This window comes from Oryctolagus cuniculus, chromosome 1 (assembly GCF_964237555.1).
Source record: "Oryctolagus cuniculus chromosome 1, mOryCun1.1, whole genome shotgun sequence".
NCBI lineage: Eukaryota > Metazoa > Chordata > Mammalia > Lagomorpha > Leporidae > Oryctolagus > Oryctolagus cuniculus.
This window is the reverse complement of record NC_091432.1, coordinates 11327541-11342094: the sequence shown is the minus strand read 5'-3', so window position 1 is coordinate 11342094 and position 14554 is coordinate 11327541. Positions and strand designations below refer to the sequence as shown.

General features: G+C 40.6%; 1 pseudogene; it reads left to right on the top strand.

The window, feature by feature from the left end:
- The first annotated feature begins 2994 nt into the window (after window positions 1–2994).
- On the top strand, window positions 2995–7593 carry LOC138846892 (ras guanyl-releasing protein 3 pseudogene; annotated as a pseudogene).
- The last annotated feature ends 6961 nt before the right edge of the window (window positions 7594–14554 follow it).

Genomic DNA, 14554 nt, shown 5'->3' with positions numbered 1-14554 from the left:
GAGTTAGAAACGTGCCAGGGGATTCCAATACAATCCCATCAAGGTGGCATGTACCAATGCCATCTCACTAGTCCAAGTGATCAATTTCAGTTCACAACTGATCACATTGATAGGTCTAAGAGTCAAAGGATCACACAAACAAGACTAGTGTCTGCTAATACTAACTGATAGAATTAAAAAGGGAGAGAACAATGCATCATGGGAAGTGGGATACATAGCAGACTCATAGAAATGGGAAATTTATATTTACTAAATAAAAAAAAATAAAAACAAAAAATCACAAAGCAGTATCTAATCATTTTTAACCTAAAGGATGTCTAGACTCATTGTTGGTTTCCAGCCCAACAGCGCTAACAGAAATCCATCACCCACAGAGCTGCAGAGTTGCCCACAGACAGAATACACCTTTCAGGTATCAATGGAATTTACATGGACAGATTTTCTAAGAATAAATTCCAGCTATCAAAGAAAAAATTCACCATTTTCCTAAAAGTTTACAAAGTGTAAAATCAGCCACACTGAAGGTACTTTATACACATAGCAAATGGGGAGAGTTGAAATTCTAGCACTAGGGCTGGCATCATGGCTCACTTGGTTAATCTTCCGCCTGTGGTGTCAGCATCCCATATGCATACTGGGTTCTAGTCCCAGTTGTTCCTCTTCCAGTACAGCTCTTTGCGGTGGCCAGGGAGGGCAATGGAGGATGGCCCAAGTGCTTGGGCCCCTGAACCCGCATGGGAGACCAGGAGGAAGCACCTGGCTCCTGGCTTCGGATTGGCATATCTCTGGCCGTAGTGGCCATTGGGGGCGAACCAACAGAAGGAAGACCTTTCTCTCTGTCTCTCTCTCACTGTCTAACTCTGTTAAATAAAAAAAGAAATCCTAGCGTGATTGGCACATGGGGAAGTGGTGTCACTCAGGAGTTTCTTCTTCCCTAGGAGCCCATCTAGGATTATGCTATGGGCTAAGGAACTGCTCCTGACATCCCTGTCACTGCCCTATACCCACATGGTCCAGGTGAGTACTGGCTGGTCACCACCTTCCTGCCCTCATCGTTGCAGCCAGCAGAGGCATAGGACAAGGGGATGATGAGAGCCGTGGCCTATCCAGGATCCGTGGACAGGGGCAGCTGGTCTTACTCTGCTCACATTCACCCCAGCACACTGGGCAGCACTGCCTGTGGGGTAGAAAGGGTAGGGGCAGGTGATAAGGCTATCTATGTGTAAACAGGCTTCCGAGTCCAGGTGAGGACATGGAAAATGCACAAAGTCCTTGCTCATGGCAGCTTATGGGCACTCAGGGAGCCCACGGGTGCCTTTCAGAGCAGCCAATGTCAGGGTAGACAGGCATACGGGGTGCAGGCATCAACCAATGAGATCCATCTTCTCACTGGCACATGCATCCCATGAGTGCAGGGTCCTGGCCTTGTCTGTGATGTCCCCTATCAGCAGGTGCCTGTGGAACAAACGCATGAACTGCCCAGGAAAATTAAGCACCAAACACCCAGGAGAAAGAGGGGCCCAGAAAAAGCATTTGGCTGAAAGCCAACAGGGCCAAAATACAGCTGGCCCCTAGAGGCTATATTCATGAGTGCCCTGTGGTTCTCAGTCTCTCTGTGGACCTGGTCCCTTCCAGCATGTAGGCAGCTGAAGCTCCAGACACCTGGAGAGGTGGGGCGTCTGCATTGCCAGTTTCACCACAGCAGGGAACAAGAATCTGTATTCATTTTTCCCATTAAAAATTATAATGTTGCCTAACATGCTTTTTCACTCTGAGTGGCAGTCCAGCTTAGGAGTCAGAGATGCATGATGGGACTTCGATAAGTTCAGTTATACCTCTGCCCATCCATGCCTCCCCTTTCCCTCAACCGGACCTGCAGCTGGCTGGGAGAAGCCATATTCGCTCTTTTTTGTTTGTTTGTTTGTTTTTGTTTTGTTTTGACAGGCAGAGTGGATAGTGAGAGAGAGAGAGACGGAGAGACAGGTCTTCCTTTTTGCTGTTGGTTCACCCTCCAATGGCCGCCACGGCCGGCGCGCTGCGGCCTGTGCACCGCGCAATTGAGCAAAGAAATCAGAATGAAATTCTAGATATGAAGAATTCAATAGAGCAAATAAAAATACAGTGGATAGTCTCAAAAATAGAATAAATGAAACAGAAGAACGAATATCAGAACTACAAGACAAATTTCTGCAAATAATACAGTCAGACCAAACACAAGAAGAAGAAATCAGGAAATTGAAAAACAAGTTGGAGATCTGCAAGATTCTATCAAACGATCCAACATGGGGATCCTAGGAATTCCAGAAGGCATTGAAAGAGAGAAAGGATTAGAAGGCCTTTTTAATGAAATAATAGCAGAGAACCTCCACCCTCTGAAAAGAAAGAGACATTCAAGTTCAAGAAGTACACATCACCATTTATTGAATAGACTGTCCTTGCTCCAGGAATTGGTTTTAGATCCTTGATCAAATCTAAGTTGGCTGTAGATGTTTGGGTTGATTTCTGGTGTTTCAATTCTGTTCCATTGGTCTACCCATCTGTTTCTGTACCAGTACCATGCTGTTTTGATTACAACTGCCCTGTAGTATGTCCTGAAATCTGGTATTGTGATGCCTCCGGCTTTCTTTTTGTTGGACAAGATTGCTTTAGCTATTCGAGGTCTCTTGTGCCTCCATATGAATTTCAGCACCATTTTTTCCAGATCTGAGAAGAAGGTCTTCGGTATCTTGATTGGTATTGCATTGAATCTATAAATTGCTTTTGGAGAATGGACATTTTGATGATATTGATTCTTCCAATCCATGAGCATGGAAGATTTTTCCATTTTTTGGTATCCTCTTCTGTTTCTTTCTTTAAGGTTTTGTAATTCTCATCATAGAGATCTTTAACGTCCTTGGTTAAGTTTATTCCAAGGTATTTGATTGTTTTTGTAGCTATTGTGAATGGGATTGATCTTAGAAGTTCTTCCTCGAGAAGGCGCATGTGACTGGGTAAGACACACAGCCCCAGCTCGAAGGAAACAGCTGCTGGCGGAGTGCTCTGCGCTTGGCAGCTGGACAGTCAGGACGCTGAAGGGAGTGAGCGAGACCGCCTCAGACCAATTCTCCAAACACATCATTTAAGTTCAGCAAACAAGTTCTGCAAACTGCTTCCTCAATGCATTTCCCAATGATGATAACTTCTGTTAAAATTATTTCAGAGCTAGAAATCTGTGTGAAAACAATAGAATTTTCTTGAAGTTCAGCTAAGTACAAAGGCTACAACTCAGCATTAAAGTCACACACGTGCATGATTGTGGAGATGGTCTATCTCGTGCTGAAAATGTCTCTAGGTTTTTGACGACGGCTAAATAATCATGGGGTCAAGGGACTTGGGAAAGCAGCGACATTGGATGAACTGCTGAGCGCTTGCATTGAGATGTTTGATGACAGTGGGGAGCTAAATGATAGTTGCTTGCCCAGAATAGTTCTACTGATGCACCGATGGTATTTATCTTCCACCGAATTGGCAGAAAAGCTTCTCTGCATGTATCGCAATGCTGATGGAGAAAGCTGTGATGACTTTCGATTAAAGATCTGCTACTTCATGAGGTACTGGATTCTCAAGTTCCCGGCAGAGTTCAATTTGGATCTTGGTTTGATTCGTATGACTGAAGAGTTCCGAGAAGTAGCTAGTCAACTGGGATATGAAAAACACATCAGCCTCATCGACATATCCAGCATTCCTTCCTATGACTGGATGAGAAGAGTCACTCAGAGGAAAAAAGTATCCAAGAAGGGAAAAGCCTGTCTGCTGTTTGACCATCTGGAGCCCATTGAATTGGCTGAGCACCTCACTTTTCTGGAGCATAAATCTTTTAGAAGGATCTCATTCACCGATTACCAAAGCTATGTTATCCATGGCTGCCTGGAGAATAACCCAACCTTGGAGAGATCTATTGCTTTATTTAATGGAATCTCGAAGTGGGTCCAGTTGATGGTTCTCAGCAAACCAACCCCACAGCAAAGGGCAGAAGTGATCACAAAGTTCATCAATGTTGCAAAGAAGCTCCTTCAGCTCAAAAATTTTAATACCCTGATGGCGGTGGTAGGAGGCCTCAGCCATAGTTCCATTTCACGTCTCAAAGAGACTCATTCCCATCTTTCTTCAGAAGTTACCAAGAACTGGAATGAAATGACAGAGCTGGTCTCCTCCAATGGCAATTACTGCAATTACCGCAAGTCCTTTGCCGACTGCGATGGCTTCAAAATCCCCATCCTTGGAGTCCACTTGAAAGACTTGATAGCGGTCCATGTCATTTTCCCAGACTGGATGGAGGAGAACAAAGTGAACATTGTAAAAATGCACCAGCTGTCCGTTACCCTGAGTGAACTGGTGTCCCTGCAGAATGCCTCTCACCACTTAGAACCCAACATGGATTTGATCAACCTGCTCACGCTCTCTCTGGACCTCTATCACACAGAAGATGATATTTACAAACTATCACTGGTGCTGGAGCCTAGAAATTCAAAATCACAGCCTACCTCCCCGACTACACCCAACAAGCCTGTGGTACCCCTGGAGTGGGCATCAGGAGTGATGCCAAAGCCGGACCCCACGGTCATCAACAAGCACATAAGGAAATTAGTTGAGTCTGTGTTTAGAAACTATGATCACGACCATGATGGGTACATCTCCCAAGAGGACTTTGAAAGTATAGCAGCCAATTTTCCCTTTTTGGATTCCTTCTGTGTGCTGGACAAAGATCAAGATGGCTTGATCAGTAAAGACGAAATGATGGCTTACTTCCTGAGAGCTAAATCCCAACTACACTGTAAAATGGGACCAGGATTTGTCCATAATTTTCAAGAGATGACCTACCTGAAGCCAACCTTCTGTGAACACTGTGCAGGATTTCTCTGGGGCATAATCAAGCAAGGATACAAATGCAAAGACTGTGGAGCCAATTGTCACAAACAGTGCAAAGACCTCCTGGTTCTGGCCTGCAGGAGACTGGCCCGGGCACCCTCCTTGGGGAATAGTCATGGGTCACTGCCAGGAAGCCCCTCAATACCCCCAGTGCAGGATGATGTATTTGAGTTTCCTGGGGTTGCTGCTGGACATCAGGACCTGGACAGCAGAGCCATCACACTGGTCACAGGCTCTTCCCGCAAGATCTCTGTGAGGTTACAGCGGGCCACCACCAGCCAGGCCACCCAGACTGAACCTGTTTGGTCGGAGGCTGGCTGGGGGGATTCAGGATCCCACACCTTCCCCAAAATGAAATCCAAGTTCCATGACAAAGCCGCAAAGGACAAAGGTTTTGCCAAGTGGGAAAACGAGAAGCCCAGGGTACAGGCTGGAGTGGATGTTGTTGATCGGGGCACCGAGTTTGAACCTGCCCAGGATGAAGGCCGGGATGAGACCAGACAGGATGGTGAGGATGGCTGACGTCTGGCTGAGCAGACCAAGGGAAAAATAATGTTGGCTTTTGGGAGGAGCAACATGAAAGTCTCTGGAAGATACTCCAACTCAGGAAGTTATCTGGAAAGGTGTCTGGACACTCACTGCCTTGTGACACTGTGGTATCTCCATGACTGGACCATGGGACAGAGGACTGACCCCAACTATGAACTATTTATTTCCTCCCCCTGACCCTGGTTAGGTGTCATGAAGACTGGGTTATGTAGTCTGTAGTTTTCTCATGCATCTTTCTCTAGAGCCATTTATATACGGGTGAAATGAAAGCTTTTGTGCATGTACTTGATATTTGTTCTCTAAACTCAGACTTTGCTTTTGTGAGAATATTATTTTAATATTTTTATAAATGTGTGTGAGGGGGGTTGGTGTTTAACAAGGAGTTGCTTTAGAGGTCTTTTTGTGTGCTTTTTGGGTGGGACTAGGACTTCAGCAGACTTCATCATTTCCTGAGGGACAAGGAAGCTCTTCAGATCCTGGATGGTTCTTAATAATGACCACTTACAAGGAGAAGCTGTTTATGTAGTTCCTACCATACAGTTGCTATGGTGTATAACAAATCACTCATGTACATATCACATAAGTCTTACTAATTCTGCATCAGAGGAAGCTATGACAAGCCATGAGAGCTCTTTTAGTATTTAGAACCATGGAGAAAACTAAGTATGCTTGCCCTGTCTGGGTCCACTCATATTCTGTAAGATTCCTGAAATAGGAGCAGCAATTAAGAAATCAACTTAAATTTAGGGGAATCAAAATTTAGCAGAAAAACAAGCCATTGAATAAGCTGTGAGGCAAAATTCAAAGCAATTACCAAATTTTGAAAACCAAAATAATTTTAAGAATTAAAAATAAAAACCCTTTCAGCTGTGAAAGAGAACTCTTGTACTGTTTTGAAGAAACTGCCTTCCATAATTAATGTTAATTCAATGAAAATCATCACAAATAACCTTTGACTAACATTTCATTTAAATTGCATTCTATTACTATTTTAAATACCTTTCTTTGAATTCAAATAATGAGATGTTGATCTATTTATTACATGATTAGAGGAGAGAAAACTTGATTTAAAATGTTTAAAAAATAGAGGTAGGATTATACCTTTTACTGAAGGGAAAGAGCTGATACCAAGTGAATAGCCACAGTTACACTAGTCCATAATTGGAGCTAAGTGTGGATATGTCATGTAAAACTGAATTCACTTCTACTTGGAGCACTGCTTCAGCTAAACCCTTATTATCCCTTTTCTTCTTGGAGGACAACTGAGGGCAGTTCTGCTTTGTTGAGTGTCTTTTGTGGGCAGATCCAAGGCTAAGCTGCACAAAGATAAGCAAGACTTGGCCCTTGGGAACAGAGAACACATGAGCGTGGAAGCAAGATAGTTCCAGTGATTGGATATATGGTTTCAAATTTTCTAGAATGTATTTATTGTTCCTAACAGATATAGAAGTTAGGAATACTAATTAAATGAAGTTCATAATTGAGGGAGTATGATTAAGGTAGATAATAAGAGAACTCAGCATTTGCAAATGCTGCAGTGGGCAAATAGCCATCTCTCACCCAACATTGTCTTCTTTTTACAGGTTGAACAAGACTTGGCTCCCACATTCATGGAGATGTTTAAACCTCAGTCTTATGTTAACAGTTGATGGGTTAAGGATAGAGACTTGATCTAATTCTGGCATCTGAGAGTTGGGCCAGGTGGAGGTCTTTAGCTCATTGTGGGCTTGCCCTCAGAAGGTAGTTCTCATTAGGCAGTTGGACACACAGGCTGAGCATGCATCCTGTGTGTTGCTCTGCTTGCTGGCTGTCCGTGTGGTTGTTCCTCCAGATACACTCAGCCATTGCCAACCTCTAACAGATGCCCGACAACTGGGGTTGCTTGAGCTTTGACTATGAATCTCCAAACTATAAGCTGAAGTAAACCTTCTTCCTTTCTTAGTGGCTGTCTCAGATGTTTACACTAAAGTAACAAAAAGCTAATATACTACTCTTGCTCATAAATGTAAAGAAATACAGGATAACAGAATCCAAAATAGGAAATGAGAACTCAAGTACAGGAAATATTTCTTGTGTTTTAGAAGAGTTGAAAATTCAGGAAGAAACTTGTTAATAAATGTTCGTTTTCTTCTCAAATGAATTATTTTACTTGATATTCAGTTTGGATATTTTTGAGTTTTCATATATAGAAAGAGTATTGTCATGCCAGTCTTCCTGTGACAATACAAAAAATACAGACTTTTTGCTCTCTGAGCACTTCCATGGCAGCTGGCAAGAGCCAAAGGTGGCAAAAAGTGCATCCAGAGGAAGGTGGTTGGTCTGTTTTCTAAGAAACATTGGTCTGATGTGAAAGCACCTGGTATGTTGAACATAAGAAATACTGCTGAAAATAAGAAATATGTACAAGGACTCAAGGATTCAAAATTGCAGCTGATGATTTCAAGTGTCATGTGTTTAAGTGTGCCTTGCTGACCTGCAGAACGATGAAAAAGCATTTAGAAAAATCAGGCTAATTACTGAGGATGTTTGGGGCAAAAATAGCTTCTGTGGCATGGATCTTACTTGTGTAAGACTAAATGTGTTTCATGGTCAAAAAATGGCAGACTGTGACTGAAGCCCATGTTGATGTCAAAACTACTGACAGTTATTTGCTTCATCTGTTCTGTGTTGGTTTTACTAAAAAAATGAAGAAAAAAGCAACAATCAGGTATGGAAGACATCTCACGCTCTGCACCAATAGGTACGCCAACTCCAGAAGGTGATGAAAATCACAACCTCAGGGTTGCCAACAAATGACTTGAAAGAAGTGATCAATAAACTGATCCTAGACAGCACTGGAAAAGACAGAGAAAAGGCTTGCCTATCTCTTTATCCTCTCATGATGTCTTGTTAGAAAAGTAAAAATGCTGAAGCAGCCCAGGTTTGAATTGGGTAGACTCATGGATCTTCATGGTGAAGGTAGTAGTTCTGGAAAAGCCACAGGGGATGTGACAGATGCTTAAGCTGTGTGAGTTGATGGATATGAACCACCAATCCAAGAGTCTGTTTAAAACTTAAGACTTTATTAGTGGCATATAAAAAGCCCTATTCATGGAGGGGGGGGACCTATTTACCTATGTATGTAAACTATACCTGTGTGTCAGTGTATACACCTATATACATTACTTTGTTGAAGAGGAATTTGAGCAATAACGAAGCTGCTTTATAATTCTGATTATCTATACTTGCAACCAATGGTTTCCAATCTATCACTTACCCATAATCAGTAAAATAAACAAAATATGCAAGCCCCCCCCCAAAAAAAAAGAAGTTCTTCCTCAGCCATGGCATTGTCTGTGTATACAAAGGCTGTTGATTTTTGTGCATTGATTTTATACCCTGCTACTTTGCCAAACTCTTCTATGAGTTCCAATAGTCTCTTAGTAGAGTTCTTTGGGTCCCCTAAATAAAGAATCATATCATCTACAAAGAGGGATAGTTTGAGTTCTTCTTTCCCAATTTGTATCCCTTTAATTTCTTTTTCTTGCCTAATAGCTCGGGCTAGAACTTCCAGAACTATATTTAATAGCAGTGGTGAGAGTGGGCATCCCTGTCTGGTACCAGATCTCAGTGGAAATGCTTCCAAATTTTCCCCATTCAATAGGATGTTGGCTGTGGGTTTTTCATAGATTGCTTTGATTGTATTGAGGATTACTGATGCCATAAACAGGAGTGTCAATTTGTAAAGTCAACAACAGGAGTCACTGTGTACTTACTCCTCATGTAGGATCTCTGTCCTTAATATGCTGTACATTGAGGCTTAATGCTATAACGAGTATTCAAATAGTATATTTCACTTTGTGTTTCTATGGGGGTGCAAACTGTTGAAATCTTTACTTAATGTATACTAAACTGATCTTCTGTTAACAAAAAAGAAGAAATTAGCAATTCCCAACTTGACTCTCACTAGGATTAAACATGACAATAGGTCTGATCTGATTTCATCATCATTTTAAAAATCATCTATTATTTTTCACTTTATGTATCTGTGTGGGAGCAAACTGTTGAAATCTTTACTTAGTGTATGCTAAACTGATCTTCTGTATACAAATAGAATTGAAAATGAATCCTCATGTGAATGGAAGGGGAGAAGGAATGGGAAAGGGGAGGGTTGCGGGTGGGAGGGACGTTATGGGGGGGAAGCCATTGTAATCCATAAGCCGTACTTTGGAAATTTATATTCATTAAATAAAAGTTAAAAAAAAAAAAGAAGTACGCAGAACTCCCAACAGACAAGACCAGAAAAGTTCCTCGCCTCGACACATAGTGACAAAGCTCTCCTCGGTAACACATAAAGAAAAGATCCTAAAATGTGTTGGAGAGAAAGCCAAATCACATTCAGAAGAAACCCGATTAAACTGGCCCCAGACTTCTCACCACAAACCCCACAGGCAAGGATAGAATGGTGAGACATACTCTACGTCCTAAGAGAAAAAATTGTCAATCCAGATTACTGTACCCTGCAAAACTCTCATTTATGAATGAAGGAGAAATAAAGATCTTCCATAGCAAACAGAAGTTGAAAGAATTTATAAGTACTCACCCAGCCCTAGGAAACATGCTCAAACACACGATACACACAGAAACACAGAAACACAGAAACAGGAACACCACTGGAAAAGTAGATAATTACCCAGCAAAAGAAAAAGTGAATCCAAAGTACATAAACAGAACTATTTACAGAAATATGGCAGGGCAAAGTCGGTACTTAACAGCAGTAAAACTGGATGTAAATGCTCTCAATTCCCCAGTTAAAAGACACAGATTGGCTGAATGGATTAAGAAAGAAAACCCGCCTATTTCCTGCCTAAAAGAAACACATCTTACCCACGAAGATGCTCTCAGACTGAAAGCGAAAGGATGGAAAAAGATAATCCATGCTAAAAGGAAAAAAAGAGCTGGTGTGGCCAACCTAATATCAGACAAGATAGACTTTAATGCAAAAACCATCAAGAGAGACAAAGAAGGACACTATATAATGATCAAAGGACCAATTCAACAGAAAGATGTGACCATTATAAATGTATATACACCCAATCACAGGGCACCTGGCTATTTAAAAGAAATGTTAAAGGATTTAAAGCAAGATTTAGATCCAAATACAACAGAAATGGGGGACTTAACTACCCCAATCTCAGCAATGGAAAGATCAATGAAACAGAAAATCAATAAGGAACACAGAGTTAATCGACACCATAGACCAACAGACCTGGAAGATATCTACAGAACCTTCCAACCTACAGCCAAATAGTACACATATTTCTCTCTGGTACATGGAACTTGCTCTAGCCTTGACCACATTGCTAGGCCATAAAGCAAGTCTCACCAAATGAAAAAAATCAAAGTTATACCAGGCATCTTCTAGAATCACAATGCAATGAAGCTAGAAATCAACAACTCAAGAAACCACACATCATATGCAAATACATGGAGAATGAACAACATGTTACTGAATGAACAGTGGATCATAGAAGAAATCAAAGGAAAAATCAAAAAATTTCTGGAAACAAACAAAGATGACAATATAACATACCAAAATTTGTGGGATACAGCAAAAGCAGTGTTAAGAAGAAAATTTAATAGCGATTGGCACCTACATCAAGAAACTAGAAAGGCACCAAATAAATGAACTATCTATGCACCTCAAGGATCTAGAAAAAGAAAAAAAACAGAAAACTAAACCCAACACCAGTAGAAGGAAAGAAATAATTAAAATTAGATAGAAATTAACAAAATTGAAACAAAAATACAAAAGATCAGCAAAATAAAGAGCTGGCTTTTTGAAAAAAAATAAACAAAATTGATACATCATTGGGCCAGCTAACCAAAAAAAAAAAAGGAGAGAAAAGACCAAAATCAATAAAATTAGAGATGAAAAAGGAAATGTAAAACAGACACCACAGAAATAAAAGAATTATCAGAAATTACTACAAATAGCTATATGCCAACAAACTGGGAAACCTAGAAGAAATGGACAGATTCCTGGAGACATACAAACTACCTAAATTGAGTTGAAGCCAGAAATCCTAAACAGACCCATCACTGAGACAGAAACCGCGTCAGTAATAAGAGCCCTACCAACAAAGAAAAACCTAGGACTGGATGGCTTTACTGCTGAATTCTACCAAACATTTGAAGAAGAACAAACTAATTCTTCTCAAGATATTCGAAACAATTGAAAGGGAGGGAATCCTCCCAAATTCATTCTATGAAGCCAAAATCACCTTATTTCCTAAATCTGGAAAAGATGCAACAGAGATAGAAAACTATAGACCAATTTCCCTGATGAACATAGATGCAAAAATCCTTAACAAAATTCTGGCCAAATTGAATTCAAGAACACATCGGGAAGATCATTCACCCGATCAAGTGGGATTTATCCCTGGTATGCAGGGATGGTTCAACATTCACAAATCAATCAATGTGATACACGACATTAACAAACTGCAGAAGAAAAACCATATGATTATCTCAATAGATGAAGAGAAGGCATTTGATAAAATACAACACCCTTTGATGATGAAAACTCTAAACAAATTCAGTCTAGAAGGAACACTCCTCAACATAATCAAGGCAATTTATGAAAAACCCATGGCCAGTATCCTATTGAATGGGGAAAAGCTGGAAGCATTCCCTTTGAAATCTGGAACCAGACAAGGATGTCCATTCTCTCCATTGCTCTTCAATAGAGTCCTAATAGCTTTAGTCAGAGCCATCAGGCAAGAAAAAGAAATCAAAGGATTTCAGATTGGTAAAGATGAAGTCAAACTATCCCTATTTGTAGATGATATGATTATATAATTAGGGGAACCGAAAGACTCCACTAGGAGACTACTGGAACCCATAAATGAGTTTGGTAGAATAGCAGGATATAAAATCAACACACGGAAAACAACAGCCTTTGTATATACAGATAATGAAAAGGCTGAGAATGAACCTCTAAGATCAATCCCATTCACAATAGCCTAAAAACTTAAATACCTTGGAATAAATTTAACCAAGGAGGTCAAAGATCTCTAGGATGAGAATGATAAAACTCTAAAGAAAGAAATAGAAGAAGACATAAAAAATGGACAAGACTTTCATGTTCATAGATTGGAAGAATCAATATCAAAATCTCCATTCTTCTGACAATAATTTACAGATTCAATGCAATACCAATTAAAATACCAAAGACATCCTTCTCAGATCTAGAAAAAATGATGCTGAAATTCATTTGGAAACACAAGAGACCTAAGATAGCTAAAGCCAGTCTATTCAACAAGTGGTGCTGGGAAAACTGGATCTCCACATGCAGAAGGATGAAGCAAGACCACTACCTTACACAAAAATCCATTCACATATATTAAAGACCTAAATCTATGGGGCTGGTGCCGTGGCGCACTAGGTTAATCCTCCACCTGCAGCGACGGCATTCCATATGGGCACTGGGTTCTAGTATCGGTTGCTCCTCTTCCAGTCCAGCTTTCTGCTGTGGTCCAGGAAAGCAGTGGAGGATGGCCCAAGTGGTTGGGCCCCTGCACCCACATGGGAGACCAGGAAGAGGCACCTGGCTCCTGGCTTTGGATCAGCGTAGCTCCAGCCATTGCAGCCATTTCGGGGGAGGGACGTGGATCTGCTGATGGAAGACCTTACTCTCTGTCTCTCTCTCTCTGACTGTCTGTAACTCTACTTGTCAAATAAATTAATTTAAAAAATAAAAAAGCCCTAAATCTACAACTGAATATCATCAAATTATTAGAGAACATTGGAGGAATGCTGCAAGACATTGCCTAGGCACAAAAGTTCCTGGAAAAGACTCCAGAGGCACAGGCAATAAAAACCAAGATTAACAAGTGGGATTACATCAAGCTGAGAAGCTTCTGTACAGCAAAAGAAACAGGAAAGTAAAGAGGCAACCAACAGAATGGGAGAAATTAATTGCAAACCATGCAACTGATAAAGGCTTAATAACAAGAATACATAAAGAGATCAAGAAACTCCAGAACAACAAAATAAACAACCCAGTTAAGAAATCAGCAAAGAACTGAAACAGAAATTTCTCAAAAAAGGAATCCAAATGGCCTAAAAACACATGAAAAAATGCACAGGATCACTAGCCATCAGGGAGATACAAATCAAAACCACAATGAGGTTTCACCTTACCCCAGTTAGAATGGCTTTCATACAGAAATCAACAAACAACAAATGCTGGCAGGGAATGGGGGAAAAAGTACCCTAATCCAGTGTAAGTGGGAATGCAAACTGGTAAAGCAACTATGGAAGACAATTTGGAGATAGCACAGAAATCTGAAGATAGTCCTACCATAAAACTCAGCATCCCACTTGTTGGAACTTACCCAAAGGAAATGAAATCAGCAAATAAAAGAGTCTTCTGTACCTCCATGTTTATTGTAGCTCAGTTCACAATAGCCAAGACATAGAATCAACCTAAATGCCCATTAACAGAAGACTGGATAAAGAAATTATGGATATGAACTCTATGGAATACACCACAGCAGTTAAAAAAATGAAATCTGGTCATTTGAAATTAAACGGATGAATCTGAAAAACATCATACTTAGTGAAATAAGCCAATCCCTAAGGGATAAATGACATGTTCTCCCTGCTCTGTGATAACTAACAGAGCACCTAAAAGGTAACCTGTAGCAGTTAACTGACACTACGAGAAGCAATTACTTAACAGTCCTTGTCTTGACTCCCAAGGAACAGTTTATTATTTCATTTTATTTATCTTTTTATTCTTTTTTTCTCTACTTAATATCATTGATTAAACTCATTACTTAACATAGAGTTAATCATAGATGTATTAAGTCAGTTGAAAATAGATTCCAGTTAAAAATAATAGTGGGAGTGAGAGAGAGAGGAGATGAAGAGAGAAGCACACAATCCCACAAACTTACCCCTAATGGTGAAGCTAAAAACTTGTCAGGGGACTCCAAATACCTTTTAGCTGGATGGAACTTATCCCACCTTATGTAATAAAGTGATCATATTAAGTGTGGAATTGATTATATAGATAGGGCTGAAAGTCCAAAGGATCACATAAATAAGACCA